Below are 27,918 nucleotides of genomic sequence, written 5' to 3' on the forward strand. Positions count from 1 at the left end.
ATCCTTTTAAGCATTGTAAAATGGTCTGACTGAGTGTTTGTGTCTTCAGTTTTGTTCTCTCCTATATGATATGGGGTCCTTGATCATGGGAACTTGAGAGTCCCTCCTGATGCTTTTTTTTTCTACTAAACTAAACTAATCCACTAGCAAACGAAAATAATGACATACTTACGCCTGAGTTCCTTGCTGTATCCGTTTACACTCCAAGTCAAGGGCAACTAAACAAGGTGTAGTTTACTCTTGTGATATCTGGCCTAGCACCAAGACTCTTGAGTACGGCTATGTACAGCACTGGTTGAGCTTGTCGTCTTCGCACTTGCACTGTGCTATTATTACTCCACTAACCTACAGTGCTAGGCTGGTTGCCCGGACTGAAAGTCATGCACAACATATTCCATTTTGAGATGACTTGATTATCGTTTTCCACTGCTAACGTTATTTTAAGCAAATGCAAGTTATGGCATTATCTCAATTTTCTGAAATCAAGGCATATAGAATATGTATCCAATTCCAAAATCAGCATTTCCCCAGAGTGTTATTGTGAAATGTCAGGTGAGCTACAGTTACCTGACCAATTACACGTAGACTGAAAAAGCTATCAAAGTTTGTGTACAATCTTCTAACCACTAACGATGGCAAATCACCGAACTAAAATAACGTTATTTTAATTCAGGGTGGCAAACACGGAAGGTAATTTATCCGTGATGAAAACTTTGTCCAGTGGTCTCGTCAGGGTGGTTTATTCCCATGTAGAGTCTATATCAATCCGCCCTGGTGTTCTCCTATCTCAGGAAAAGTGCCGAAAAGCACCAGGAAACATCGTGTTTGATATGTTATGAAACAAAATCTCGTTTATGATGGCTTTGACGTTGAATGGAGTTCATGCAAAAAATGGACTATTTAGTGTGTAAGGCAATAGGGCAATTGTATATGGAGTATTCTACAGACAGCGAAGGTCGCTTTGATAGTCGATAATTGTCTCTAACCAAGGGGTTGTTATAACAACTCCCTGCTCTAACACTAATATTATATCCATTACCCTTTAACTAAAATTCTTCTCTATAGTTGGGGAAAGTCCAGTGGTATGCAAAGGATTTCAAAGGTGTTTGTAGGAGTGGGGGTGGGAGGGTGTTGGGGGGGGGTAATTATCCCGAATGATTTTCGTAGAAGCAATATGATCCTTTATGGAAGGGCCAGAAGAGGTGGATCTTGGATTTTATAAAGGAGAGGGTGGTCGTTGAAAGTCAAGTCTGATATAGGGGACCTGGGGGTTCCTCCAGAAAATAAAATAAAATTATGGAAGTCATATATCTAATATATTTTTTTTTTAATGTGTGAGGTTGATAAGGTCGTCCTGGTCCCGACGGAGTCAGTTTTGACAATCAAGGTATGCCGTTACTATAAGCGTCTTTAATTTTTCATTCCATGTAATTTCAGTCAGCTCCACCATATTTCAGTTATGATTTAGTATTGCAAAGGTGATCAGCAAGGGATCAAGCTAGGATATATGTGAAGAGATCTACATGGTTTTGTCAATTTTTATCTCGACTATGTTTCTGATCCCCATGCATGTTGCAGTACAGTCGACAATGTTTGTCGTTAAAACAAAGAATGTTTTGTTGTGTACGTGTTTGTATCAACTTCGCTGATTGGCCTTTCGGCTAAGATATACTTTTAGTAAGAAAAAGTCGCCCAGGAAAGAACCTGGGCACGAAAACCAAACTACCGAACGACTGATCCGCTCTCAACCCCAGTCCCTTGCATCGGGACCGTGACTGTGAGCATCATCGGGTGCGCATCACCATCATGGCTCTCGAAATTTAGGGAACAGATACTACACATGCTCTTAGCCAAAAGGCCGAGAAGCTAAGATATAGTTGTGATATTGAACTACTGCAGAGCTCCAGTAAAGGGTGCGGGGAACCATGCCGCCAATAATTTGCAAAGAAGACATTGCCCCGCGGGAGATAAGCCAACACCACCGAATACTAATCTGATTCATGCTACCTCGTCCTACCCGGAATCCCATGTTTCACTGGTGTCGGGGCTCATCTACAGGTAAATCAAACTAGTGATTCAATAGCACCGGTTACAATTTCCTTTGGTTACGTGTGTAATCAGGGAGTTCGTGTGATTACATATGAGTGGCTAACGATTGCCTGGCCTGAGTTCAGTGTGCGCGACGTTGACGTGGCGCTGTTTATGAATTTAACTCAGAGCCGTGAATGTTGGTTGATTGGGTTTCAGCAGCTCCCTGCGTTCGGGTTGGCAAGTTTAATCTGGTGTATACTGCAGGAGTATTACTCATAAAATACGAATACGATTAGATACCTCCCTAAATTTGTTAGTATAATGAAGGTTAAGAAGGTATAGTTTACGAATTGCATTTTCTCTCGTGCTCCACAATTCTTCATCCAGACATTTCTGTATCCAAATAATATTACTGATGAAAGCAAAATGGAAACTTTCCTATTTTTCACTTTTACTGCATTCTTGAAATGAAATTTAATAGCTTCGTAACGCAAAACCATATCCATCTGTCATTGCAAGAATCACTGAATTAATGTGTGTTTTTCTTTAAATTATTGTGCCGAAAGAACCCCCTAAGCACACTGTCTCAAGAAGGATTTGTGTAAAAGTAAACTTGCATGCGGAAACTGATTTTTTTATTATTCAAGCACGGTAATTTGCAATTCAAAACAAACATTTCATTTAGTCTGCCTTTTGGCATGAGTAAATTAAATAACAGTATTTATCTGATCTTACAGTGGATAAGGATTATTTCATATTTCACAAAGGACGTTCACCTGAATTTTAATATTTTATCAGTCTCAAGTTATACACACTGTGCAGTATACTGTCACGGTTACGCCGTAACTTTTCGCAACAACAGCAACGACAAAAAACGTAATATAGCAATCTCAGTATCCTATTTGAAAAAGAATATGAACAAAGTGATTTAAGTGTATAATTAGATAACAGTTCGAAATAAGAAGTTGGTTATTGTTATGAAGTAAATACTGTCGGTAGGTAAAATATTTAAAGCAGTCGTTTGATGTCATTATCGAATTGATTGCTGCAAGTCGTTTCACTACTATCATGAATGACTTCACAAAACAAATCTTTCCTTTTACACCATGATGTAGATGCTAACTTTGGGACTGTGGTCATATGTTCCAAGTATTTTCTGTAGGATTTGTTTCTCCTTTAAATTAAAATAATTTAAATTTCTAGTCACTTCGTTTGCGGATTTAAGCTATAATTTATGTCATTTTGTACATGATCTATATACCATCAGTCTTTATGTACAATTAGGTCTTAATGCAAAGCTTTGCTAATTAATACCTTCGTGCTTTTATTTTGTGAGATTAACAAGGTGGGGAGGGGTGTACAAACTCAGCCCCCTCCCCTTTCGAATCCGCACCTGCCCTTGTACATGGTGCCTATATAGAGCACTTGGCATTTATTTATTCAAATAACTCATTTTACTTGCGTACAAACCAGGTGAAAGCAGAGAAATGACCTTTGTTTTTAGTTTGTTAACATATTAAATTGCTTAAATTCAACTTGACAGGGCAAACAATTAAATGTCAGCCTACGATCATTCCTGTTTCACCCTCTCAAAAAGATGTGGAAAATGTTTTGAATTTGCAGATTATTTCTCCTAGAATTGATAAATTGGCTTATTGATTTGCAATGACATTTTCTATGTTATTTGATCTCAGATCATGAAAGGGTTATCCTTCAATGATGATACAAACAAATGATGCGGAAATAAGAACTTCCGGTTTAATACCGTCACATGACGTCATATAACTTTGAGATACTTCGAGGAAGAGTTTGTGTTTATCTTTACTAAGATAACTATATTTGTATAATTCCTACTTGATATAGTAGAGGAAGGAATATGCAATATCATAACATGGAGGTAAAAACAGACATCTGTTTTTACCTCCATGATCATAAGAGCTTGAACAAACTTCCAACAAGACAAGTTTTCAATTCACTTTCACAGCTTACGTTCTTTACAGCTTTGGCCTTGTGTAGGTCCCTGGTGATGGTAAAATTGTCTTCGACGTGTTCTTGGCAACACGTTTCCGTACTGCATAGTACATGGTTGTTTCTCAAAGCAAGTGACGAACTTGCAGCCAGCAAAGAATTTTACGTTCGTTTCGCTTCATTTTCCATGTTTCATAAAAGATTCTTGCGGACCCTAAACAGAGATGACTATGTAATATCTTATATTTTGTTGTCATCCGTATAGTGCATCCATGCAAACGTGGATTAGGAGGGGTAAGGGGGGGGGTTAGGGGAAGTGCGTGGGATGAATGACTAAAACCTAAATCAAATGGATCCTCTGTGTATTACGCACCTCAAATTCCATGCAGTTTCGAAATTATTTTCAACGAAATGACACTTTTAATTAGGTCTATATATTCTTAATGTCTCATAAAAATGGATCATGTAAAACGCATTTTTTTATTGAAAGGTAAAGAGGGAAACTTTATTTATAAACAATAAGCGACAATTCAGAACCTTCTTACTCACTGGGATATTAAATTGTCTAATCTGACCGACCTCAATGCCTGGGAATAATCTAGGCCTTGTATTTCGTCAACATGTTGAGCTCAGGATATTTGACATTTCATATAACACAGAAGATTACATACATCACTCTGATCACATGGGTGGGGTTAGGTGGATGATGAATGGGGAAGGATTACGGATGGCTTACTTTTACGTTTGAATCGTGAATCAGACTCAATCAAATTTTAGAATCGTCCTCGGGAATGAAGAAATAATAGTAATTCACGATGTTTTATTCTGGCATAATGTGCCAGCTCCGATGCTTGGTTTAGTTGTAGGCCTACATTAGCCTATTATTCAAAAATAAATATTTCTTAGCTTCTGTAGTTTGACTATCTGCAAATTGATATGATTCTTATTATGTACGCTGATCACATATATAGGTTCGTTTCAGTGGAAGATATATCCAATATGTATATTTATATTTTATATTTTATATATATATATATATATATACACATACATACATATATATATATATATATATATATATATATATATATGTGTGTTTGTATATATATATCATCAAGCACATCTAATTACATGCTTGATTTCGTAAGCAAATATCCACCAATCCAACCAATCAATATATCTTTACCACGTCACGGTTGTACTTGAAATATCGCATTGTCTTTATATGAATATCTTATTAAATTAAAAGTGTTTCTTTTATCGAGAAATAGGCGTGCCTGCGCTTAACGTCAGATGACCTTGTGTGCGATAGTTTTTTGTTGTGATAGTAAAAAAAAAAATAGGTGTACAACCGACGAAATGACGTTAACAGCGATGCTTATTCGATTTACCGAAAAGGAATGAACTTAAAGAGATAGGAAGCTATAGATGGTAGTAAATATTTCGCACTTTCAAATAATAAGTCGTTATCCTGAAACAGACAGACCGAAAGGATCCAGAGGAGGCATGGATCCATGCAGGGGTGGGGATGTGGAAGTGTACACCCATCCTCTTTTTATCCCTTCACGTACAAGAAAATAATGGAAGTAGCTATTCCTAAATCTAATTATAGACCTAATTTGTAGCCTAAATATAATTGCCTCAGAATGCACCATTTTCAGTGTAATTGTTTTTTTTTTCTGGTTTAGAGGAACCTCCTTCTCAAAATTATGGGTCCACCACTGCGTGAACGTGGAAAGGAACCGATTGAGCATTAAGTGTTCAGCATGAATGTTCCCCTTCATCTCCGCATCAGGAAAAAAAAAACGATCAAAGGAGCAAAATGTTTATGACGCATAAAGTTTGTCATAAACAAAGAGAAACTCAAGAAAAGAACTTGCATATTGTGGTGACGCGGATGCTTGGCCCCTTTCAGTTCGGAAGTGGGCCTATGTACTGAGGGAAAGAAAATTATGTGACTTTCTAGAAAATTTAAGAAATTACATTGCCGTGGTCCCCATTAATATGGACGTTGTTACAAAAGTTCCGTCATTATCGCCATAGATAATCGCCAGCCCCTTCCTCTCTCCTCGCCACCCATCCCCAGATACTCTCACACACGTAAACAAAGTAATATCCAAACAAAAACTGTATTCAGTCTTTTAAACACTATTTACATTTTTCCGATTACATGTATACTGTAAAAAAAAAATCTCAATTTTTTAGTACATATTTGTAAATTCCTCTCCCACACCAGCTCTTTCTACGGTACGTGTGTTCCCTTCCTTTACGATCGAGTTGAAATTTCCATCGATTTGGATATTTTCTTGTAATTTACCTCATCGCATGCATGGAATCAAATGAAAACATGAAACTGCTTGGAGCTTATTACTTTAACAATACCTTTAATATTGATTAAGACCGCGCCGTAAATATGGCCTATTATGGATACATATATCTAGTATAGCTAACACACGTTGTAGTGAGATAGAGCGGAGAATAAGTCAGAAATTGCATGTATACAAAAACATCATACACAGCTTGAGGGCATCTTGACGCTAAGTGCATGTGAAATTTTAATTGTGTCTGCCTATTTTGTGTACAATTTCCACAAGACTATATGAAGACTATAATGTTCCTGCTCATGGGAGATTTTTGTACGTATTTTGATAATGGTGTTCATTGTTCATGTTTGAAATGTTTTAAAGTAACTGAACGCGAAAGTCATGCACTGCGGGTAAGTTTATTTTAAACATTTTTTTAAAAATGTTTTTTTTATATATATATATATTTTTTTATGTTCTGTGCACCAATCGGTTAAATCGATTAAGTCAAATATTGGGATTAAAGTTGCTCCCCTTTTCGATCTTGGTTTTATTTTGAGAATGCATGATGGATGGGTAATAGTATAATCCACTTTGTAGATAGGCTGAACCTCGGGTTCCCAAACGGGTTTTCCTATCGCGAACCACTTTTCAAACTTAACAGAACATTTAACCAATGAAGAAAAACGAGTTCCAACATTTACGGTAGGAAAATTTGAAAAACCATTTGAACCGGAATCGTTTACAGACGTGTGTCCATAGAGGTATATGTGACATTGATTCATTCGAACACATCAAATGAAAACATGTTATACGTTGTTTTAGAGAAAACACTTAAATTTTCCGTTGGGTGAAAATAATGTTTTCGTCAGCCGCGTTTCGTCTTAGATGCAGCCAACGGTATCCAGATACTGAAAATAAAATATAATAAATAAAAATGTAAAATTATAATATATCTGTATATATAAATCCATATAAATCCATGTACATACATATATAAACACATAGATATGCACATATATGTACATTCACACTTGCATATATATATACATACATACATCCATACATAAATACACATATATATTAATAGATTACACTGTGAGCAAACAAAACAAGACACCTTGACTAACAGCAGAAAATGTCTAAAGAACAATGAAATGAAATCCCTAACAAAATACAGAAAACAGTAAGGTATAGACGACAGGCAGAGGATAAATCAATAATATTCACAAAGCACATTAATTGAGTGAGAAAAATAAGTCCTTAACGCCATGTACTTTCTACGAGCAGAGCTATAGTATAGAATTTCGTTTCGAAGCAATGTACTTTACAACGTTAAGAATAAATTTCATTTTATAGAAGAACTTGTAGCAATTAGTCTTAATATTGTTATGCTTATGTAGCCGGTCAAAAACGCAGTGACGAGGCTTAAATATATTTTTAGGTTTGGGAAGATTACAAGTGGCACCTCCAAATCAGGGTAGGGCCGATTTACTCTGAGATCGTGGGGACAACTTAAAAAGGCGGAATGCTCACACAAAAACAAACAAATAAAGGTAAAGTGGTGTGTTTACGATGCACATGGACGTTGTATTAATATCAATGGGGTTACTTTAACTTAATGTGAAATTATATGAATGGGTGTAACTTACATATCTCGGAACTCTTACTTCTTATAACGACTCCACTGAACTTAATGAAAAATAATACTTATCAGTCCCAACGAAAATAATAACAAAATCGCGGCGCGGGTCGACCGAATACAATTTGAGAACGAAATTGTCTCCTTGGGAAACTTCTAGGGCGGTTCACTTAGTTGGGGACGTCTCTGGATTGGGTGGTTCTCTGGACAGCTCGCTACTCGGGGAAATAACCTCTTGGGGCGTCTCAGCTTGGGGCGTCTCTAGGAGAAACTGTTCATCACTCGGGTTGGGTCATCACAGGGGTTCACTTCCGGATCCAAACATTGAATTTAAATGGGAATATATAGTTCAGTTCCATCACAACAGAAAATTATATCGTTGCCAGATATTAGTACAGGATGAAATAGAGTTCTGCCTCCATTGGTACAGCTCCGGGTGATAAACTTTTATTAAATATGAAATTTCCTTGTAAAACAGTTCCAGGTTTTTACTAAAATAGAATATCCGTTTGTAGAACAAGCTCCAGGTATTCACTAAACTTCTATAAAAACTCCATGGGTAAATAGCTTCAATTAAGTGTCCATTTAACTTCTAATTAATTTAATACTGGTCCTCTACTCTATTACTGGTGAAGTTAGTCTAAGAAAATAATTATGATCTCTTGCCCATCCATTTCAAACTTAATCCTTCCCTTCTTCTCCTATTACTATTACAAACTCAACCCTCCCCCTCTTCTTCTCTAACTACTGTCACTACTGTAAACTTAACTCGGCATCAGTGTCTTATCTTAATTTCCCCCTACCATGCTACCTTATTCACTCCATCCCATAATAATAAGATTACATCCCATAATAATAAGAATACATCCCATAATAATAAGAATACATCCCATAATAATAGTACAAGGCAACTCACACATGACCACCTTAAACCAATTAAACACAAAGCTTGGTTCATTGAATATTCATGATTTAGCCTTTGTCTCAACTTTCCCCCCTCCTACTCTAGATCAGCTTGCCCTCCACTTCCTGGTATCTGAGGTCCAGTGACCAACCAGCTGTCAATTAATACTTAATACATAATTTACCAGACACATTACTTAATTTATAGTGTCCTTTGGTACATTTAAAATAATCATCTATCACCAAAACATTCCTATCTAACCAAACAAAAGTTATAAAATTGTCTATTTAACCCACGGTTCTGAAAAGGATAGACTCTTGGAGCCACTCATATATTCCTAGAAAATAGGACCACGCAAAACAATTACTTAGCTTAAGAAAAAGACAGGTCACACAGGGCCACCCGACCACTAACTGTTGCCATGTAGTAGTTAGCAATAAAAGTGAAAATTAAGGGAACTCATAAATCTACCAAGTAAAGGTTATTCATTGTCAAATGAATAAAAACAAAGAAACAAAAGAAAATGATCAAATGAATAAAAACAAAGATAAGAAAATGAAAGAAAATGATTAAATGGATAGAAACAAAAGGTGGAAAATAAAAGAAAATGATTAAATGGATAGAAACAAAAGGTGGAAAATAAAAGAAAATGATAACTATACAAAACATTAACCAGGTTATGCTCTGGTTACACTTACAATTGATTATTATAATTATTATTGTTATTATTATTATTATTATTATAATTATTATTATTATTATTATTATTATTATTATTATTATCATTATTATTATTATCATTATTATTATTATCATTATTATTATTATTAAAATCTTGACTTTAGTGATAACATTGTTATGAAGCAAAATTCATATTAAAAAGAAATTCATATAAAGTGAGACAGGTATAGTACTAGTAATTTTTTTAACTGTGTTTACAACGTGTTTGGCAACCGTAAAAGACACTTTTATTGATAGAAACCGTACATTGTAACAAACAATGAACTTAGTGAACATCACAAAATTGTTAAAGATTGTGCAAACCTATATTTACTGTTGACGTGACGGATAATCCCATACATGTAATCACTAATACTTTGCTACTTGGGAAGGCCCTAAAGAAAGTAACATGGTGGTTGCCAAATTGCCTAATTTATATCTGAAGAAAGAATGCTTAAGGGCCACGAACACGCTCCATCCCGGCCCCATCGGGTAGGGTACAAATTCTCCCTTGTGCCAAATTAACGTTCAAACTATATACTTTATATAGTGACGAGATCAACCAACTTAAAAACAAATGGCCCTAGACTCTTTGATTATCACGTAGAAATGTTTATGGCAATCGTAAATGAATGAATTTACTTAAAACAGTAATTTGCCTTAGCGCCACCAACTTAAATGACTTTTTTTATGGCTGGCGATAGATAGGGCAATAGGGCTATTCTTAATTAATGTAATATTGATATTAAACGGGAATATATAGCGTAAATATAGTTGCTAAATTATGGCTAAATTAACAAAGTTAAAATTGACGAAAATGAGGAGCAAATACCGCTACGTCCATCCTTTTGTCATTTGTTAGTAAGGTTTTATTAACTCTCTACTCGTACTGTGCAGTTCGTTTTCTTCTTTTAGTTGGTCTAAGTTTCTTCCGTAAACCGTTACAGGTTCACTGAAACCCCTCTTCGTCTAACCGTATAACCTGACTTAACAGTGAGGGTATGACCTTGTGGGAGATGGGTGAATAAATGTTTCTCGGGATGAAGTATATGTTTTGTATGGATGCGATTTTGTCGAGGGCATATATATATATTTATATATATATATAGGCCTATTTAAAAAATTCAATAAGCTAATTTTGTACCCCTTTTCGTTTATTTCCATTTCATTTAACGAAATCTGTTCAAAGTATCTCTTTCGAGATCGGCTTTAGGAATCACAAGTGATTTTCGAGTTGGCTAGTAGCATGATTGATCTCTAGAGTAAGGCGAAATATGTCGCCAAAGCAGAACTAGCATTGTTCAATACAAGTGACAAATGCTAACAATGGAATTTCTACCTGTTGTTGTAGTACGAAGTTCAAAGACTGTTGATATGTACGATCTCGTCAATTCATTGAGAAAAGTACGACTTTGAGCGAAACTGTTGGACTAGTCCACTTTCTAGGGGTTAATAATTTCCGTTAAGTCGTCAATTTTGTTTGAGGTTCAGAACTGATTACCTCATCTATATAAGAAGTTCTAATCCACTGTTATTAAAGACATTCCACTTTTCCAAAACCCAAAACCAGTTTTGTACATCTCGTTAATCTCTTTCGAGATTCCCAGGGACGTATCCTCGCTTTATTCAGACAAGCGTATCTAACTGTTCTCTATGGAAGCCACGAGGGGACATGTATTAAAAGGAATAAGGGGAATTATGAGATGTCAAGATACGTTGTTATAATACCATGAAATTTTGACCATGATATCAATGATATCATGATACCACGATACGATGATATCTCGACAAAAATACGTTTTTTTGGCAAGTTACAGACTTACAATAACTCGACAAATGGACAATTGTTTTTTACTTACTCGATATCTGGACAACACTTGGAGTTTTATCGAGTTACCGACTTACGAAAACTAGCTATCTTGTCAAACTTTCATGTTGCTGTTTTGTTGGAAATGCATTGTCATGACAAATAGATGATTTATATTGAAGAATAGGAACATTACCTTACCAAGCAGCTAATTCTGTCCATTTTTTATCGACCGGATGTGGGAGTGATCAACATTGTTTGCTATCCCTACACTAGAGTGAACGTCATCACAAGCGTTGTCCAAAACTACACACATTACTGATTGTCAAATTTAAGTCCGTAACACAACAGAAATATATCTTTTTTTGTCAAGATGTCGAGGTATCATAAGTCTTTAATTCGACAAAATCACTCGTCATCAGTAAATCGACAAAAAGCATTTAATTGTCGTGTTAATTGTCAAGGTACTATAAGATGGTATCTCGACAGAAATCTCGCATGTCTTTATATGGCTTCCGTAGAAATTTCTATGGCTTCATAGTAAGTAGTAAGTAACGTTGATGTAAAGTTTTAACAAGTTGCTAGACTGTGGAGATCGTCAATCACGGTCATTGCGAGTGGTACCGTACTTGAGAGCTACTGTTTGTGCTAGAAGTTCACAAAATAATTAAACTATACCTATTTTGCAGTGGTAAGTTGCACAGAACATTTGTAGTTGGTGTCTTGCTTTCAAACTATCACCATAATTTAGCCTCGTAAACCTAATTTACGGCTAGTTAGTTGATTGTAGTTAGAAGTTAGGCTTAATGGTAGATGAACAGTTAAATAAAGTGAAGCAATATGTACCTGTGTGCAAATTCTTGCTTTTCATTTATGTGTATAGGCGTAGGCTAGTGAATGCCTAAATGGAAATCAGTGCTACATATCTCACGCAAGGTAGGCGATAGACTGCCCAAACATAATTCTGTGTGCAGCGTTGTAGATTTGGACCTACAAACGTGATATGTCACGTAAGATAAGTTAACCTAAGTAAGAGCCATGTGGATACAAAAACCAAACAACTTGATCTTAGATGTGACAATTTTAATATGTGAAAGTGTCTTGGTAGAGAACTAAGCCTTGTATGCTTGCCTCCAGGGGCAAGTAGCCGGGAGGGGGGGGGGGGGAAGGAGACTGGGGAACATGCCCCCCACTTTTTTCCAAAGTAGCAATTGTACCCTACTGGCAAATGAAATGTGCCCCTTTGAAGAACTGTCTTTTGGATATCTTAAGCCTTTGTTAACTTTAATATTTATTTTAATTATTTCCTTTTGGTCTGTACATGCTATTTTTAAAATGGCATCCCATATCTTTTTGTAGCACGGCTAACAATACAAAATCTCAATAAATAAAAAATCAACGTTGCAGCGCACCATAATAGTATTGATAGCATACTAACACATGATATATAATTAAGTGATATGGCCAGTGTGTATTGGAGCATAGCGAGTGGTGGTTGTGGAATGAGAAATTCCCCCTCTGATGTTGTGCCCCCACTTTATGGAAGCTTCTTAACCCCCTGCTTAGAATAGCTAAACTGTGATAGCACTTACTAGCCCAGGTCCCAACTGCAAAGTACATATATATGCCTATTGTTTGACCCTGGCCTGCACTTAATTCAATTAAATTTCAAAAGGACAATTAGTGTTGACATTGACCAAACCTCACTCCTTTAAACCTTTGGTTACATTTCCTTTGATAAAGTATGCATGTCCAACTTAGTGACAACATCTTCTTCATCTTGTCAAACCTGCTAGGCTGTAGATAACTTTGGCTTCATTTCCCATCAGATCTTGTAAAGTTTACTTAAACTATAAAAATGTACTGTAACTGCTTTTGCTACGTACACCTTTTGAAAGGTTTAATGCAGTGGGGTGCAAGCACTGTGAAGCCTGCATCACAGGCATGTGCCATGCATGCATGTAGCTGTTTTCCTTTTCCTTTGCATTCTTGGGAAGGCCCATTGTCTGGCCAACCAATGGATAGGTTGCTAGTTAAAGGATTAAATACCTCTAATTGCTGCTCATGCACTTCTTATCAGGTGGAAGCTGAAAAAACCACAGGGTTGTAATGAATCATCCTTTCCTCAGGCCCTCCAAACTAGTCTGGTTATTCCTCAATTAAAGTGTAGAATGTTGTTGAAATTAAAGTATTGCTGTAATTGAAACAAACTTGAGAAGCAATTTTATAAGATGACAAAGCCTGTATAATATTGGGAGGAACGATAAAGTTTAATATCAGATTAACAATACACCCTTTTATTAATTGCCATCCTTAAAGGCATTGATGACTCGCTCTATACTGCGTGCAGCCATCTGAAAAAGTTAACTTTCCGTTGCTTGCAGGTGGCGTTTTGTTTGTGCCACTACAAAATGCAGACAGTACAGTAATGAAACGTGATACCTTGTTATCTTTAGCTGGACCTGAGGTGTCCATCGCTGTATTGTTTGTACACTGTGCTGTGGGTATTGACCGCAGCTGTATGTACTGACTGTACACTAGTGTCTAATTACCGACGGTAGCAAGCTATGTGTGTTTTTTCTGGGATCGATGGTGGTGTTTAAAACTTCTGTTACACCTCTTTTTTAGGGAGTCTTCACACCCTTTAACAGGAGCAGCAAAATTTTAGTATTTATAACGTTTAATCCCTTTATGCAATACCTATATTCCAATTGACATCTACAAACTACATCCCAATTTGAATTCCTTCTCAAGTTCTGCCTCTGCAGTCCAGTGAATTATTTATCTGGTATTGCATAACAAAATGCTATGCAAAATGCATCAAATTGCTAGATACAAGTGCAAAGATACATAGCATATTGTGTACACAAGAACCGTAGTATTTTATAAGAGACAAAGTATTCAAAACTGCTATGCAAAGTTTTTACAATAAATTATTCCCTACTGCGGTTATGTTTGTTAATTAGTGTTATTTAGTGTAAAAATTAACCTTTTAGATGGGTGGGGGTTGTGGTGTTATGGAGATGTAAAGTACGTCAGATCGCTATTAGGCCTTCTTCTTTTTTCATTGTCTGATTTGCTGTACACCGCTTCCCCTGAACAACCCTCTGGTATTTGATAAGGACACTCAGTACATACAAAGTTCTCAGAATCATGAATCAGAAGAAAAGGGCAAAGAATGGATGTATGCTTAAGACCGCTAGGAATTGAGAGGGTTTCCATTGTGAAAAACTGACAACCAAATATACTATTTCACTCTAGTCCTTTGATAATAAAATGTGACCCCTATGTGTTGAAGTATTTGTGTAACCCTCCAGATATGAACTTTGCTCCTGAGTGGATGAGAGAGAATGCATGTAGACAATGACTATTGAAAGGGCTAGTCTTTTATTATAATCACAGCAGTCTAGAGCAACAAATCTGTGTGACATTGCTTATATAATAAGTGCAATTTTCTGTTTCATATGTATCATTGTCTAGCTGTTGTCCTCTTATTATGTGTATAGCATCTGTACAGTAAATCCTTTCTGAATACAAATTATGTTATGATGATTGTCTTTTGTTATAAATTAAAGGTAATCACAGTGAAGCATCAAATAGATGTGACAATACTTTTCGTAGTACTAGCTGTATTGTTTCAATGTCTGTTCAATATGTGTAGCCACAGTACATGTATCCTACTGACACACTTTTATGTTATGATTAGGGTACTGTGCTGCATACAATGGACTTAAAAGCTCTAACCCATTTGTGAGAATAAAGGTCAGTATCTTTTTAGTGCTGAAAATTTGTCAAGCAAAATATCAACATGGTCATAAATTGGTCAAAATTTCACCGGGGTGGTACATTCTCAGAGCGTATGTTTGGTTCTTTCGTTTGACTGGAGCAAATATTCTAATTTTACCCTACTAACAATGTCTAGCTGTAAGGGTTAGAATCACCAGGGTTGTAGTTTTGGAAATTTATAGCAACCTTGTATTAGCATGCTCAGATTTGAGGGCGATAATGTTGATGAATGCTATAAAGTTTTAATAAAGTATGCACCTCAATAAATTTATTTATATACCACTTGAGACCTGATCTACAAGCCAACTTTGAGATCATTTTGCTTGGCAAAATGCTGCTTTTTGTAATAGATACTACTTCCAAACTTCATTATTTAGGAACAGATGGTCTTTTACTCATGAATGTGTACACTGAAATTGTTCAGTTTCTTGCTTGATATCAAGTCGATGCACATGGAAGTGTGGACTGACTTAGTGTAATATGAGAGCAGGTTTAATAGTGCAGCTGTACCAGGTGTTATAATCTGACAGGGTCGATATGAACTCATGGGAAGAAATCACGCTGGGATCAAGGTTGGTGGTGGTGGTTGTTTTTGAAGGGATAATATTTCATACAAGTTCATCTATTTTTCCTACCAAATATAGTTAAGAGCAAATGACCAATGATGACGGTCATGCACTGGTAGTCAGCTGGACTGTATCCTTTTCTCGATTTCAACTGAGGGTTTTGAAGGCAATTTGACAGGATAAGAAATGATGACATGTAACTTTATACTTTGACCAACCTTGATCGTAATATGTGATGGAAAAATTTGGTTAGTGTTTTATACTTACAGCGAGGTGGAAAAATTGACAATATGATTGCCAAAATGTGAAAGTTATTTAAAGCAATAAAGTGTCATCTGACCTTCAACAAGCATTGGAAAATCAACTGTTGTTGGATAAATGCCTTGATTTAAGAGGTCCAAAACTGGTCTAAGTAACATCAACTTTCATTGCTGTAGTAGATTGGTGTCAGTCAGTTTAAGCTTGTTAATGGAATCAGTTTATGCAGGGACCCTAACACTATAGGTGTTGGGAGGGGGGGGGGGAAAGGGGGTACAAACTTCCCAAGGATTTTCATGAGGGGACCATGTCAACACCAGTGAACATTGGTCTGACTAGATCCTGCCCCTCCCCCTCTCCCCTCTCTTCACTGTCAACCCTGTACTGATATTAATGTACATATCATATACTCTGTACGAGTACGTCCAGTAGCCTTCAAAGTTCACTGAATGTATTCAAGAAAAAATTTTAGAAAGCAACATTGTGATGTAAATGATCTGATATAAGATGAGCCAAATTACTACTGTAGGTCTAGTTTCTAGGCCTATCCATTCTATCCTAATTGTCGTACAAGTTTTGGTTTCAGAAGCTAAAAAAAACATGCATTTATGTCAGAAATTCCCTTCTCAGCAGGAAGAAAAGAGTGCCATAAACATTATTAATTATTAATAAGTACTGTACAATGTATTTTTCCCATGATAAGGTAGGTGTAGCATATATTATTTAGTTGCATTGACTATTAGACAATATTTTGTTGTTTGTTGTTTTGTATACTTTCCATGAGAAAGCACTGGAAAGACTCCAGCTGGACCAATGGGGTACATGCAACAGGTACAGTAGGGTTCAAGGCAGGACCGATGTGAGGGGGGGGGGGGGACTACAGGTATATATCAAGAAAGAACTGGACCCCATTTCTTAAGTGCAAAGTGTTCATCCACAACTGGTAAAGGGGTGCAATATTTTTAAAATTGCTAGGAATTCAGTCGAAAAGGTTAAAAATCCCTTCCAAGTATATTTTCGCCTTTACTGCAGCATTTTACGTTAATTTTTGTCATCCTCAATTGAGGTCCAATAATGATTACTTTTTGACAATGTGTTCATAGGTTTGTCCATTGGAGTACAGTACCTATACGTATAGTATCTAGATAGTGCCGTTAATATTTCCTGGTGCACAATGCACATGATCTTTGTTCGTTGCAAAATAATGTCACACAAAGCTGCTTTTGAGCATTGGCTCTGCCAAAGGCTAATTGTCCTACAAATCATGTCTCCTTACAAAGTTACATGTATTCCATGGGTGTGCCAAGTTCATTAGCACAGCGACCTTTCTATAGTTATCTGTTCAAAGCTACTTCCCGCAGTGGTATTCTATTTCTTTATTGCAGCATTATTAGTGTGCAACAACAATACAGAGTAACTATAGGACTGAATAGTGATTATAAAGAGTGACTAATGAAACTTGTAAAAGACATATTTAATGCACCTTCCTCTCAGGACTATATATTTGTCTTGAAGGGATTGTGTTATGGGTATTATTTGCTGTGCCTACAGTATGATTGGATGGTATTGCATACAAAAACAAACAATTATGATATTATCTTTACTATATATGACAACTGCCTCTCAGGGGTCAAGAATTTCTTTACTATAATTTGATTGATAACCGAGAACCACAAAAATGATTGTCTCTGAATTGTCAAACTTCAGTACAATGAAGTCATCATTACTATTGCACAGGATGATACTTTCCAAGTTGAACTAAAACAATTCAGTAATGCAATCTGTTTGAATAGTGGTATTCGTTGTGTACTTGAAAAATTCCCTGCCGGACTTCCTGTCTCGATTACGGTGACCAAACAAAATCATAATTTGTGTTCTATTGTTTCAGGTTCATACTGAGTACTAAAAATACAGATCTCAGTGTAAACTCTGGTAGGGGAAAGCATATATCGTACATCCTGCATCAAACAAACACAGAGCTTTGATAACCTTGTTTATTTTAGTCAGTTCATGATTTGCCTCCATGAATATTTCTAAAAATCCATGCATGTTTTAATAAACACATGGATGTTTAACATGAGTACATGAATGTTTAAAATACATGAATGTTTCTAAGATACATTTAACTTCACTCCTGTTGTACAGTCGATCCCTTTCCACTGTTATGCAATCTCCATTTATCCAACCTACGGAAATTGTTAGCATTGTAAACAATTACACTGCCAGTATGTCCCCCATGGATGAACAATTTCCATAGATACAATACAAATTATACATAGCAAATGGAGACCCTAAATATTTATAGCAAAACAAATATCATAAAACTACAGTTGTGAACATGCAGTTCAATAATGAATTCTGCTGTACTATCATGTTAAATCAACAACGGTTCTGAAATATCATCAGTATATATGTCATGGACCCTTGAAATGGATATTACTTTACATCATAGCTGGAATTAACAGATCCAAAGGCGCAAGGCAACCTTTTAAGCATAGTCGTAGGAGCCCAATTTGATTTGGGGGGGCTGTAACGACTTGCCCGAACAATATAACCAACCTTTTTCGCGCACTCCCCGCGCGTTCAACATGTTAATGTGCATGTCATATAGGCATGCATCGGTAATTACATCGCATGCAAATAACGTACAATCATTTGCCGTGTTACCCTTCCCTATTGGTTAGAATTATTGGGGAAGTTGTTACAATTATAATGATCATAATAATATATCAGTTTGACCATTGAAAAACACATTGCAAATTATTTTTCTTTCAGTAGGGGTCCGAAAAATTCTCAGCATATTGCCCGAATTTTCGCAAAATGTTTTGGTTGGGGGCCCCCCCAGCCCCCCGCCTCCTATGCCTATGCTTTTAAGGCAAGTTAGAAATTGTCCCAAGTGTACTTTCATTGAAATGATAAGACACAGTGCTCAGCACTATTTTCAACTTTAAAAATGGCATCAAGGCAATTTTCAAAGGGCACCAATTGAAGCATTTTCTCCAATGTGAGACACTTGAAACAGGATCTATTCACACGATCATTTGTAAAAACTGTCTACCTCATTACATTTCCTCTTAATACTGAACAGTAAGCTCATTTCTGATGCAAATATTGTTGCAGTTGCACAGAGTTTTTCAAGCCCTGATTTAATTAGTTTGATAATAGTTATAGTGCTACTGAACATGAGGGTAATTGATAGCATTATAGAGGGGCACATCATTTGTTACTGCTGGTAAGGGACGGTTTATAACCGCACAGGGGGCTGTCTGACATGGTTGCTGTCGGTTAATTTAGGACATAGCTGCTGTGCATATATCAAACTTTGTGCAATAAATATCCAAGAATATTTGACTGGTTTAGTTGCCATGTACATCAGTTAATTACATAAATGATGTTATTAATGAGCAGCTTTGCTTTTAGTGAATAGGTCATACAGACAAGGTCCTTCTCTGACTTAATTCCATTGTGAACGTAGGTGAATAGGTCACTGTTCAGTTTTATAGGATAAATTTTGTCTTTATTGCTTGCTTTTCTTAATCAACTAAATTCACTGTAAACTTCCTCTTCTTTGATATTCAAATATTTGGGAAGTTGTTGATAAAATATTGCTTTATAGTTGTTGTATTATTAAATTGTATACATGTGGGACAATATTATACAGAGCTGAAGATTTTATTTTACTGACATATTTAAAATAAATTTCTATCTGTCTGACCATCTTTGTTGATATCCTTGCTTGACCTGTTAGGTCAAGGAATTTACCTAATCACCAGTATTGGATATGGTAAGGGTACTTTGAACATGGTATCTCAATTGATTTGGAAAGGTTTTCTTTCGAAACTAGGCATATACACTCACCAAGTGGAGTACAAGAACTCAAAGAGTTTGGTATGAGTCTATGAAATATTTGAGGATGTAACTGTCCCAAAATATTAATATAGTTTGGAGTTTGATTTGTGTACATGCAGTCCTGTTCTTGTGATCGAAACGGTATGTGTTAGACGTGGTACAATAATGGTATCTTGTTTCAGTCCTAAAAAGGAATAAAATAGTGCAAAATGACAGTTGTCTTTTAGCTCTTTGTTGTACTGATTACGAGACCTCTCATGCAAAGTTTTTGTATTCTTATAAAACTTCCTCAAATGCTGCAAATTTAAGGAACCAAGTATAAACTTGCCAACTAAATCATGTTACAATACAAGGATAGCTAATATCTTTTACATTCCTTTAGCCTTTCAACATCCTCTTCACAGCTATAACATTTTACCAGCATATTGAAGCATAAATGTTGTGATATTCAAGTTTATTCTAACATGTAGGCTACCCACACTACTTTAATAGCCAATATTGTATTTACTATTAAACCTTTGTGATCAGTTTTACTAATTTTCACATTTCATTCATTTATTTATTTATTTGTTTTCTCACAAAATTCAGGTGATAATTATACATATAAAATACCAAAAATACAAAGAGTTGTGAAAAAGCCTTTATGGCTAAACGAGTAGCGCACTCCCTATACTGTACAATGAAAATATACAAAAATGTATGTCTCGAAACAAGAAACAAACAAAAAAGGAAGGGAAAAAATGTCATATATCTGGCTGTAAAAATCAGAGATGAACAAATGAGGGGTCAATTCAGGTGTTTCCGGGGTCACTGAAACAGATGATGATCATGGCATGTTGCTTGAGTAACCCACTTCCAAGATGGCGGCCAAAATCCAAGATGGCCGCCAGAAAAAAACGAAATGTCATATATCTGGCTGTAAAAATCGGAGATGAACAAATGAGGGGTCAATTAAGGTGTTTCCGAGCTCACTGAAACAGATGATGGTCATGGTATGTTGCTTGGGCCACCCACTTCCAAGATGGCGGCCAGAATCCAAGATGGCCCCCTGGAAAAAAAGGAAATTTCATATATATTCAATCTCCAGACCCCCTGTGCCCTTTTCTGATCGGGACCATCAAACCTTCCGTCCTCAAACGTGTAAATGAAACCGGGCTAGCACCCTGACTATATGTTATGGCTGGTATTCTAATTGTGTCGCTTTGGTTGAGGAAGCCACTTAGGACTTATTGGGGAACTTTGAGGTGTGGATAGACACTGTCGCAAACCCGTTATTATATGGGAGTTACGAGTGTCATGTAGGACTGATTACATTGAGTCAACTATATAATAGGGTAACTTGAGGGAAAACAGACCAGATGTGAATACTGACTCATTGAGAGATTTTGTAGGATTGTGCACCCTTCATAAACACAACGTCAATTGTGCGAACAACACACGCTAAGCAGGTCACTAGGCATCTGGGGCATTTAACTCGTTCTTTTCGAACCTGTACCCCAGGGCTTCTGTTAGCGAGGATCTCCAGGAAGACTTGTTGTCTGGTATAGACAAGCCCATCCCCCCCCCCCCTATAGTAAAACGATAGCTTGGGTTCGAATCTCTCCGTTGGTGAGCTCTGGACAGCGGTAGCAGCGATGAAGAAGGGAAAGTCCCCGGTCCTGATGGCCTCCCTGCTGAGTTATATAGGACTTCTGGGAGGTTCTCGGTGGGGACTTTAGAGACGTGTTCTCTACTGCTTTCCAGTTGAATTACATGAGCCAAACACAGAGGGCTGGAAATATTGTTCTCCTCCCAAAGTCGGGAGACCCTTTGGACCCTAATAGGCGTACAATAACGCTGTTAAATCTGGACTACAAAATCCTGGCCAAAGCATTAGGAAATCGCTTAGCGAATGTGATGCCGGATATTGTAGGTCCTCTCCAGACTTATGCTGTGCGAGTCCTTCGGATTGAACTCAGTGTTTATTCGTTGGTTCTCGTTACTATATAAGGACGTCACGAGCATGGTCACTGTTAACGGATTTACTTCTGGTCCCTCCCCGGTTCGAAGGGGAGTCCGTCAGGGTTGTCCCCTCTCCCCGTTGTTGTATATTCTCTTCAGCGAAACGCTCAGTACCTCGCTGGACAGATGCTTGGGGTTTCGACCTATCAATGTACCGGGTGGGGCTAGAGTTAAATGCGTGCAATATGCCGATGACGTCACTTGTATTGTGTCGGACCTCGTCTCCTTCAAGCCTTTATCGAAGGTTTTGGCCACCTTCTAAGAGGCTATGGTGCCAGACTTAACAAGTCCAAGACCAAAGGGCTGCATTCAGGAGGTTGGCGTGGCCAATCCCTCCCGTTCGATGCTACTTGGTCAGATGTCATGATCAGGGTAATCGGCATCTGGCTAGGTTATGGTGCCCCAGAGGCCACCACTTAGGCAGAGAAGGCTGATCAGGTGGAGGCAAGGCTCGACACATTCAATCGGAGGTGACTCTCCCTCCATGGGAAGGTTACAGTTGTCAATCGTTTTATTTTTTCCTCTCCTTCGGTATCCTGGTACGGTGATCGCTGCACCAGGTTATTCCTTGGTACGATTGGAGAGGGTCATTTTTTATTTCATATACGTGCAAACCAAACCTTCTCAAAAGGACCGTTCTGTTAAAGACCCCCTTGAGCGGGTGGGCATGGTTTGGTCCACCTACCATCTTAACTGCGCTTTCTCCTTTTGAAAGGTTTTTTCGTTGCGTTTGAGAATCCCTCGTTTGCCTTTTTTGGTTCTGGGGTGGTTTTCTTTTTCGCCACTACTGGCCCGGATCCTTTTCCAATAACCGGCCAAAGGCGACACGCTCTTCGGGGTGTATACTCAGATTGGTGACTCACTTTGTAGAATCAAAGAGGAGGGTGGTCCAGATGTTCTGCTTAACGTGGCCCACTCGGCTTGCCAAACCGCCATCTCTCCAGATGTGTGGTGTTCTGTGTTGTAAGTCACTAGATAGCCGTCTCCGGGACTTCGCGAGGAGGATTGCACATGGGGTCCTCATCACTAACCATTTTCGCCTAGTCAGGTGGCGATTAGGTTATGGGATTTGTCCCTGTGTGGGCTGTAAAGCCATTAGGACTATGCAACACCTTTTGCTGGAGTGTCCCTTTGTCCGGTTGGTGTCGGAATAATGGTTTCACGCCTTCATTATTGGTGTTATTGGTTGTTATTGTTGTTGTTTTGGTTATTAGTGTTATTGGTTGACCTCAGATGACTAGTGACCCGACTTAGCGTGTGTTGTTCGCAGAATTGATATGTGTTTATGAAGGGGGGGGGGGGGGGCTTGTCTATACCAGACAACAAGTCTTCCTGGAGATCCTCCCTAATAGCAGACCTGTAGTACATGTCCGAAAAGAACGACCTAAATACATCAGATGCCTAGTGACCTGACTTAGCGTGTTTTGTCCGCACAATTGACGTTATGTTTATGAAGGGTGCACAATCCTACAAAATCTCTCAATGAGTCGGTATTCACATCTGGTCTGTTTTCCCTCAAGTTACCCTATTATATAGTTGACTCAATGTAATCAGTCTTACATGACACTCGTAACTCCCATATAATAACGGGTTTGCGACAGTGTCTATCCACGGTCGATCACACCTCAAAGTTCCCCAATAAGTCCTAAGTGGCTTCCTGAGCCAAAGTGACACAATTAGAATACCAGCCATAACATATAGTCAAGGTGCAAGCCCGGTTTCATTTACACGTTTGAGGACGGAAGGTTTAATGGTCCCGATCAGAAAAGGGCACAGGGGGTCTGGGGATTGAATATATATGAAATTTCCTTTTTTTCAGGGGGCCATCTTGGATTCTGGCCGCCATCTTGGAAGTGGGTGGCCCAAGCAACATACCATGACCATCATCTGTTTCAGTGAGCTCAGAAACACCTTAATTGACCCCTCATTTGTTCATCTCCGATTTTTACAGCCAGATATATGACATTTCGTTTTTTTCTGGCGGCCATCTTGGATTTTGGCCGCCATCTTGGAAGTGGGTTACTCAAGCAACATGCCATGATCATCATCTGTTTCAGTGACCCCGGAAACACCTGAATTGACCCCTCATTTGTTCATCTCTGATTTTTACAGCCAGATATATGACATTTCCTTTTTTTCTGGCAGCCATCTTGGATTTTGGCCGCCATCTTGAAAAATCGGAACCGATAAAGTGGGTTCCACGGATAAAATCGATAGATAGGTCGAAAAGAAACTCCATGCCAAATTTGGTACTTTTGTCCGGCCTGTAACGTTAAGCCTAAAAATTGTTGCTAAGCCACCTGACTATACTGAATATATGCTAGAATGCTGGTGAGGCACAAATATATAGTTCGAGCACTGTCATACACTTTTAAATAAAAGGTCCTTATAAATATTGGTGTAAGCATCCCTACTTGTAATCAAGTTGTGTAACAGTTAAATTATAATCAAGAACCTTGTGTTAATTGAACCTTGATAGCCATATTGTAACTTTCCCATGCATGTATGAACAATTTGAGTTCCAATGATTCTTTACAGACAGCCTTGGGAAAAAGAATGAAAAATATATATTTTTTTACTTAATGAATAGTGGTTTTCATTAAATCCAGCTGAACCTTTTCAAATATCACTTTAGAGGTCCCTACAGACAAACAGCCAAATCATTTCATGTAACATTTGAATAAATTTAATATTCACTTGTGTCTGATTTGGTTAATTATGTGTGTGCTGTATGCATTCCCAGAAGGCTTCAATAGTGATAAATTATGTATGAACGAGGACATTATACCTATGTCAGGGTACACTTGGCAGCCTTATATGTGGCAGAACCCTCCTTGGGCAGACATTTTCATGACAGTCGAAAAATTATAAGAGTAATTGGATTTGAATATATATGATCAAGTGTGTATTTTTCCAGTGTGTTTGAGTATACCAAGTTTGAGTATATATAAAAGTTTGAGTATATAAAAATCGAGTATATATACCAGTATAATACAGAAATCTTGCTGAAACCACAGCATGTGTATTAGCAAGTTGGCGGTTATCTTAGTACACATATATGTTTGACAGTAGAAAAAAAAGCTTTATCATATCTCTATTATTAGGTAGAAATTAAGTCGCCACTGTACATGTGCTCACAGAGATGAACTGAAAAAATCACTTCAAATTTTAATCCAAGAGTTGTAGTGTGCTTTTTCTATTGTCATCTCTGTATGCTTATGTGATATAATAAACTTTTAGGTGGCTACCCCCCCTCCATTCTCCCCACCCCTTATTTTCATTCCGCAGACAGGTAGCATAGGTGAGACTATCTAGGTGATTTGATTGGCCTGTTGTCTAGGTACAGACTTTTGTTATTAAACAAAGTTGAAATAAAATTCTGTATAAATGATTAAGTTTACTTTGCTCCCTCACTTACCTGTTCTCCTCACAACCGTTAGTGTTAGTTATGACTTGGATCCATCTTCTACTTCCAGTGGGGTTTAAATTTAAACACTAGACCTGCCCCCGTGAATGATTAATTAGACATCAAATGGTCCAGTCCCAGGCAACATTTTACACTTTAAATTAGGTCTAAATACATGATTGTGTTAATAACCGATGTTTCAATTTAGTGTGAGGTCGAGAGGGCATGTTGGGGGGATGGGCGATGGGCGAGGGTGGGGGGGTTGGATGTAAAACCTCACACTCCACCTCGCACTAGTCAGAGGCTATTCAACCCATATGGCTGGTCTATACCGATTATAGCAAACAGTTGGAAAATTAGGCCAGCTCCTCAGTGTATATAACCCAGAAATCAATAGGGAAATGTAATTAAACTTTCACCTTATGGTCAGTCTCAAGTAACATGTTTCATGATATGTAAAGGTACATTCAACCTTTTATTGTACATGTTTATTGGACAGAAAAAAGAGAACACTTTGGGAGAGATTTCTCTAGGACAATATTAAAATAGTAGCAATTATCAGGTCTGAGCTGAGAAGCATTAAATGAGCAATTTATCCAGGCATCAATTAAACAGAGTTCAGACTTCAGAGTTGATTAATTTTACTGTACCTGGAATTACACTGAATATGTCAATTTTGTTGGATAATTGTTGGCCATCTTTGAAAAGTGCACAACCATAGCCAGAGGTATTGCTCTTACCTGTCTCCACCTAAATCATGCACAGTTTTGCCACCTAACCAATTCTGCTAAAACTGATAACTTCTGAGTCACTGTTCAATTTCTCTATCGTCCAAATCTACCATTTTGATGTGTCAACATGTCCAGTATTATCTGCATGCTTTTGAAATTAGGTTTCTACTAATTTTGACATACAAATGATATTTTTATGGAATTATTCTTGAAGGAGAAAGTCAACCCTTGATATTCCCATTAATAGCCGATATATGTGTTATTTTGCCATCAGCTTTTAATCCCCCCTCCCCTCTTTCCCCTTTTCTGTGTGAACTGTCACCTTTAGGTAATAACTGAGTGTCTCATGAAAATTCAAGAGTCTTGTACTAAAATAGATGCTACTAGATTTACAGTATATTCTGGCAAAATGTGAGATATATGTTAGATTTCACAGGGACGTAATTATTCTTGTGACTTTTTAAGGTGACAAGTTTAAGAGAGTTTGGGGACAAATCTGACAGCAAGCCTGGTGTACTGTGAGCATACTGAATTATCGATGTAGTCAGAATATTGACATTTTGTACATTGTTCTAGGAAGTGGTATTGCCAGACATTTTGAAGCGTGATGGGTGGGGGGGGGGGATGCACATCAATTTGAGAGAAAAATTTCAATTGGGTAGTTTTGATTACAAAAATACTTATTGGACTTTAAGAGACAATTACATTTATTTCAATTCAAATTTTGATGTATGTGCATGCTGCACTAATTTTTGTAAAGGCACATTGTTGGAACATTTAATGTCCAGTACATGAGGCAGACCAAATTTATGGAATAACATGTACTATTGAACCATTGCTCAAGTGTTTTGTATATTTAGGAGACCTAACTAAAATCAACCATATATAATTCTTTTCAAAGTTTATGTGATATTCTGTGGATCTTTCTGATAAACAACTTTCCAAATAATATCTAAGGACAGTTTTGCACTGTTGACATTCAGAATTAAAAACCAGTGGACTGCCATTTTGTGAACGTTGTTAGGTATCATAGTACCACTAGTATCTTTATTATTTTGATATTTTGATAATTATTTTACTGTTATTTCTGTTTCATATATTCAATGTGAATGTTGTCACTGAAGCCAGTGCCACTATTAGTGCATTGTTATTAAAAAGAAACATCTCTAGATGTATTTACAGGATTAAACATTTTAATAATTAAGAAAACATTTAAAATCCTTTAGCAGATTTGGCTTACAAGATGATGATGTATGTTTAGACTTGATCAAGCCTTCACAGTGTTCATCTGTGAAGTAAATCTCTCAAATGTAATAGTTTTTCTTGGCAGCTGTTTGGGATAGTTACACAACACAGATATCTCTATCACAAAGATCCGTGATCTATGGTTAGGTTTGCTTATCCTTTTAAACTTTGACTGACCTTCATGTGCAGTGAGAAATTTTGCTTCAAGAATTAGGGTTGTTTTGACATGTGACCAAATTCTAACAAGAAGTTATCTACTTATGTATGTAATTGCATAGGGGTGGGAGGGGGTCGGGGGGGGGGACAATTTTGAATGACAGGGGAAGATAGGAGGTGAGGGGAAGGCTATGAGAATATAATATTTTGTTATATTGGAACTCTATATAGGTAATGCCCTTCAGGTTTTACTCGACAACAATTAAAGTAAGTGGATATTTGATGGTCACCATGGTAACACAGTTGTTCGACCATGTGACTGCAGCTCAGTATACATGCGTAATTGTAGCAATTGATTTTGCTTTCAATTACAGCTTACTTTATGTAATAAATAGGATAAGGATGATGAATGCCAGATGGTCAATCTACCATTTGATGATAAGGTTACAGCACTGGATGTGTTATATTTGATGGCTATATGGTTGAGATCACATTAGGTAGACTGTAACAATCATTACTAAACATGATGGAATCAAAAGTGGAAA

General features: G+C 37.2%; 2 protein-coding genes, 1 long non-coding RNA gene and 1 pseudogene across 6 annotated transcripts in view; 2 read left to right on the top strand and 2 right to left on the bottom strand.

The window, feature by feature from the left end:
- LOC139979999 (bridge-like lipid transfer protein family member 1) overlaps positions 1–898 on the bottom strand; it is a 92,110-nt gene extending 91,212 nt beyond the window's left edge. The window contains exon 1 of one of the 2 annotated variants that reach the window (XM_071991324.1): positions 173–898. The gene's annotated coding sequence lies outside the window, so the exon portion shown is untranslated. Of the gene's footprint in view, positions 1–168 lie in introns of both variants that reach the window. The other variant, XM_071991325.1, reaches the window with a different exon arrangement.
- LOC139980001 (inverted formin-2-like) overlaps positions 1–27,918 on the top strand; it is a 101,592-nt gene that overhangs the window by 9,935 nt on the left and 63,739 nt on the right. For 2 of the 3 annotated variants that reach the window (XM_071991326.1, XM_071991328.1), the window contains exon 1: positions 11,958–12,066. The exons of the other annotated variant lie outside the window; for it this stretch is intronic. The gene's annotated coding sequence lies outside the window, so the exon portion shown is untranslated. Of the gene's footprint in view, positions 1–11,957; positions 12,067–27,918 lie in introns of those variants that run through there. 3 annotated transcript variants of the gene reach the window in all.
- LOC139980409 (U2 spliceosomal RNA) lies at positions 1,787–1,870 on the bottom strand (annotated as a pseudogene).
- Positions 7,687–9,547, top strand: LOC139979532 (uncharacterized). The gene is made up of 2 exons (XR_011797201.1): positions 7,687–9,438; positions 9,481–9,547. It is a non-coding gene; the product is annotated as an uncharacterized lncRNA (long non-coding RNA).

The sequence above is a fragment of the Apostichopus japonicus genome, chromosome 14 (assembly GCF_037975245.1).
Source record: "Apostichopus japonicus isolate 1M-3 chromosome 14, ASM3797524v1, whole genome shotgun sequence".
Lineage (NCBI taxonomy): Eukaryota > Metazoa > Echinodermata > Holothuroidea > Aspidochirotida > Stichopodidae > Apostichopus > Apostichopus japonicus.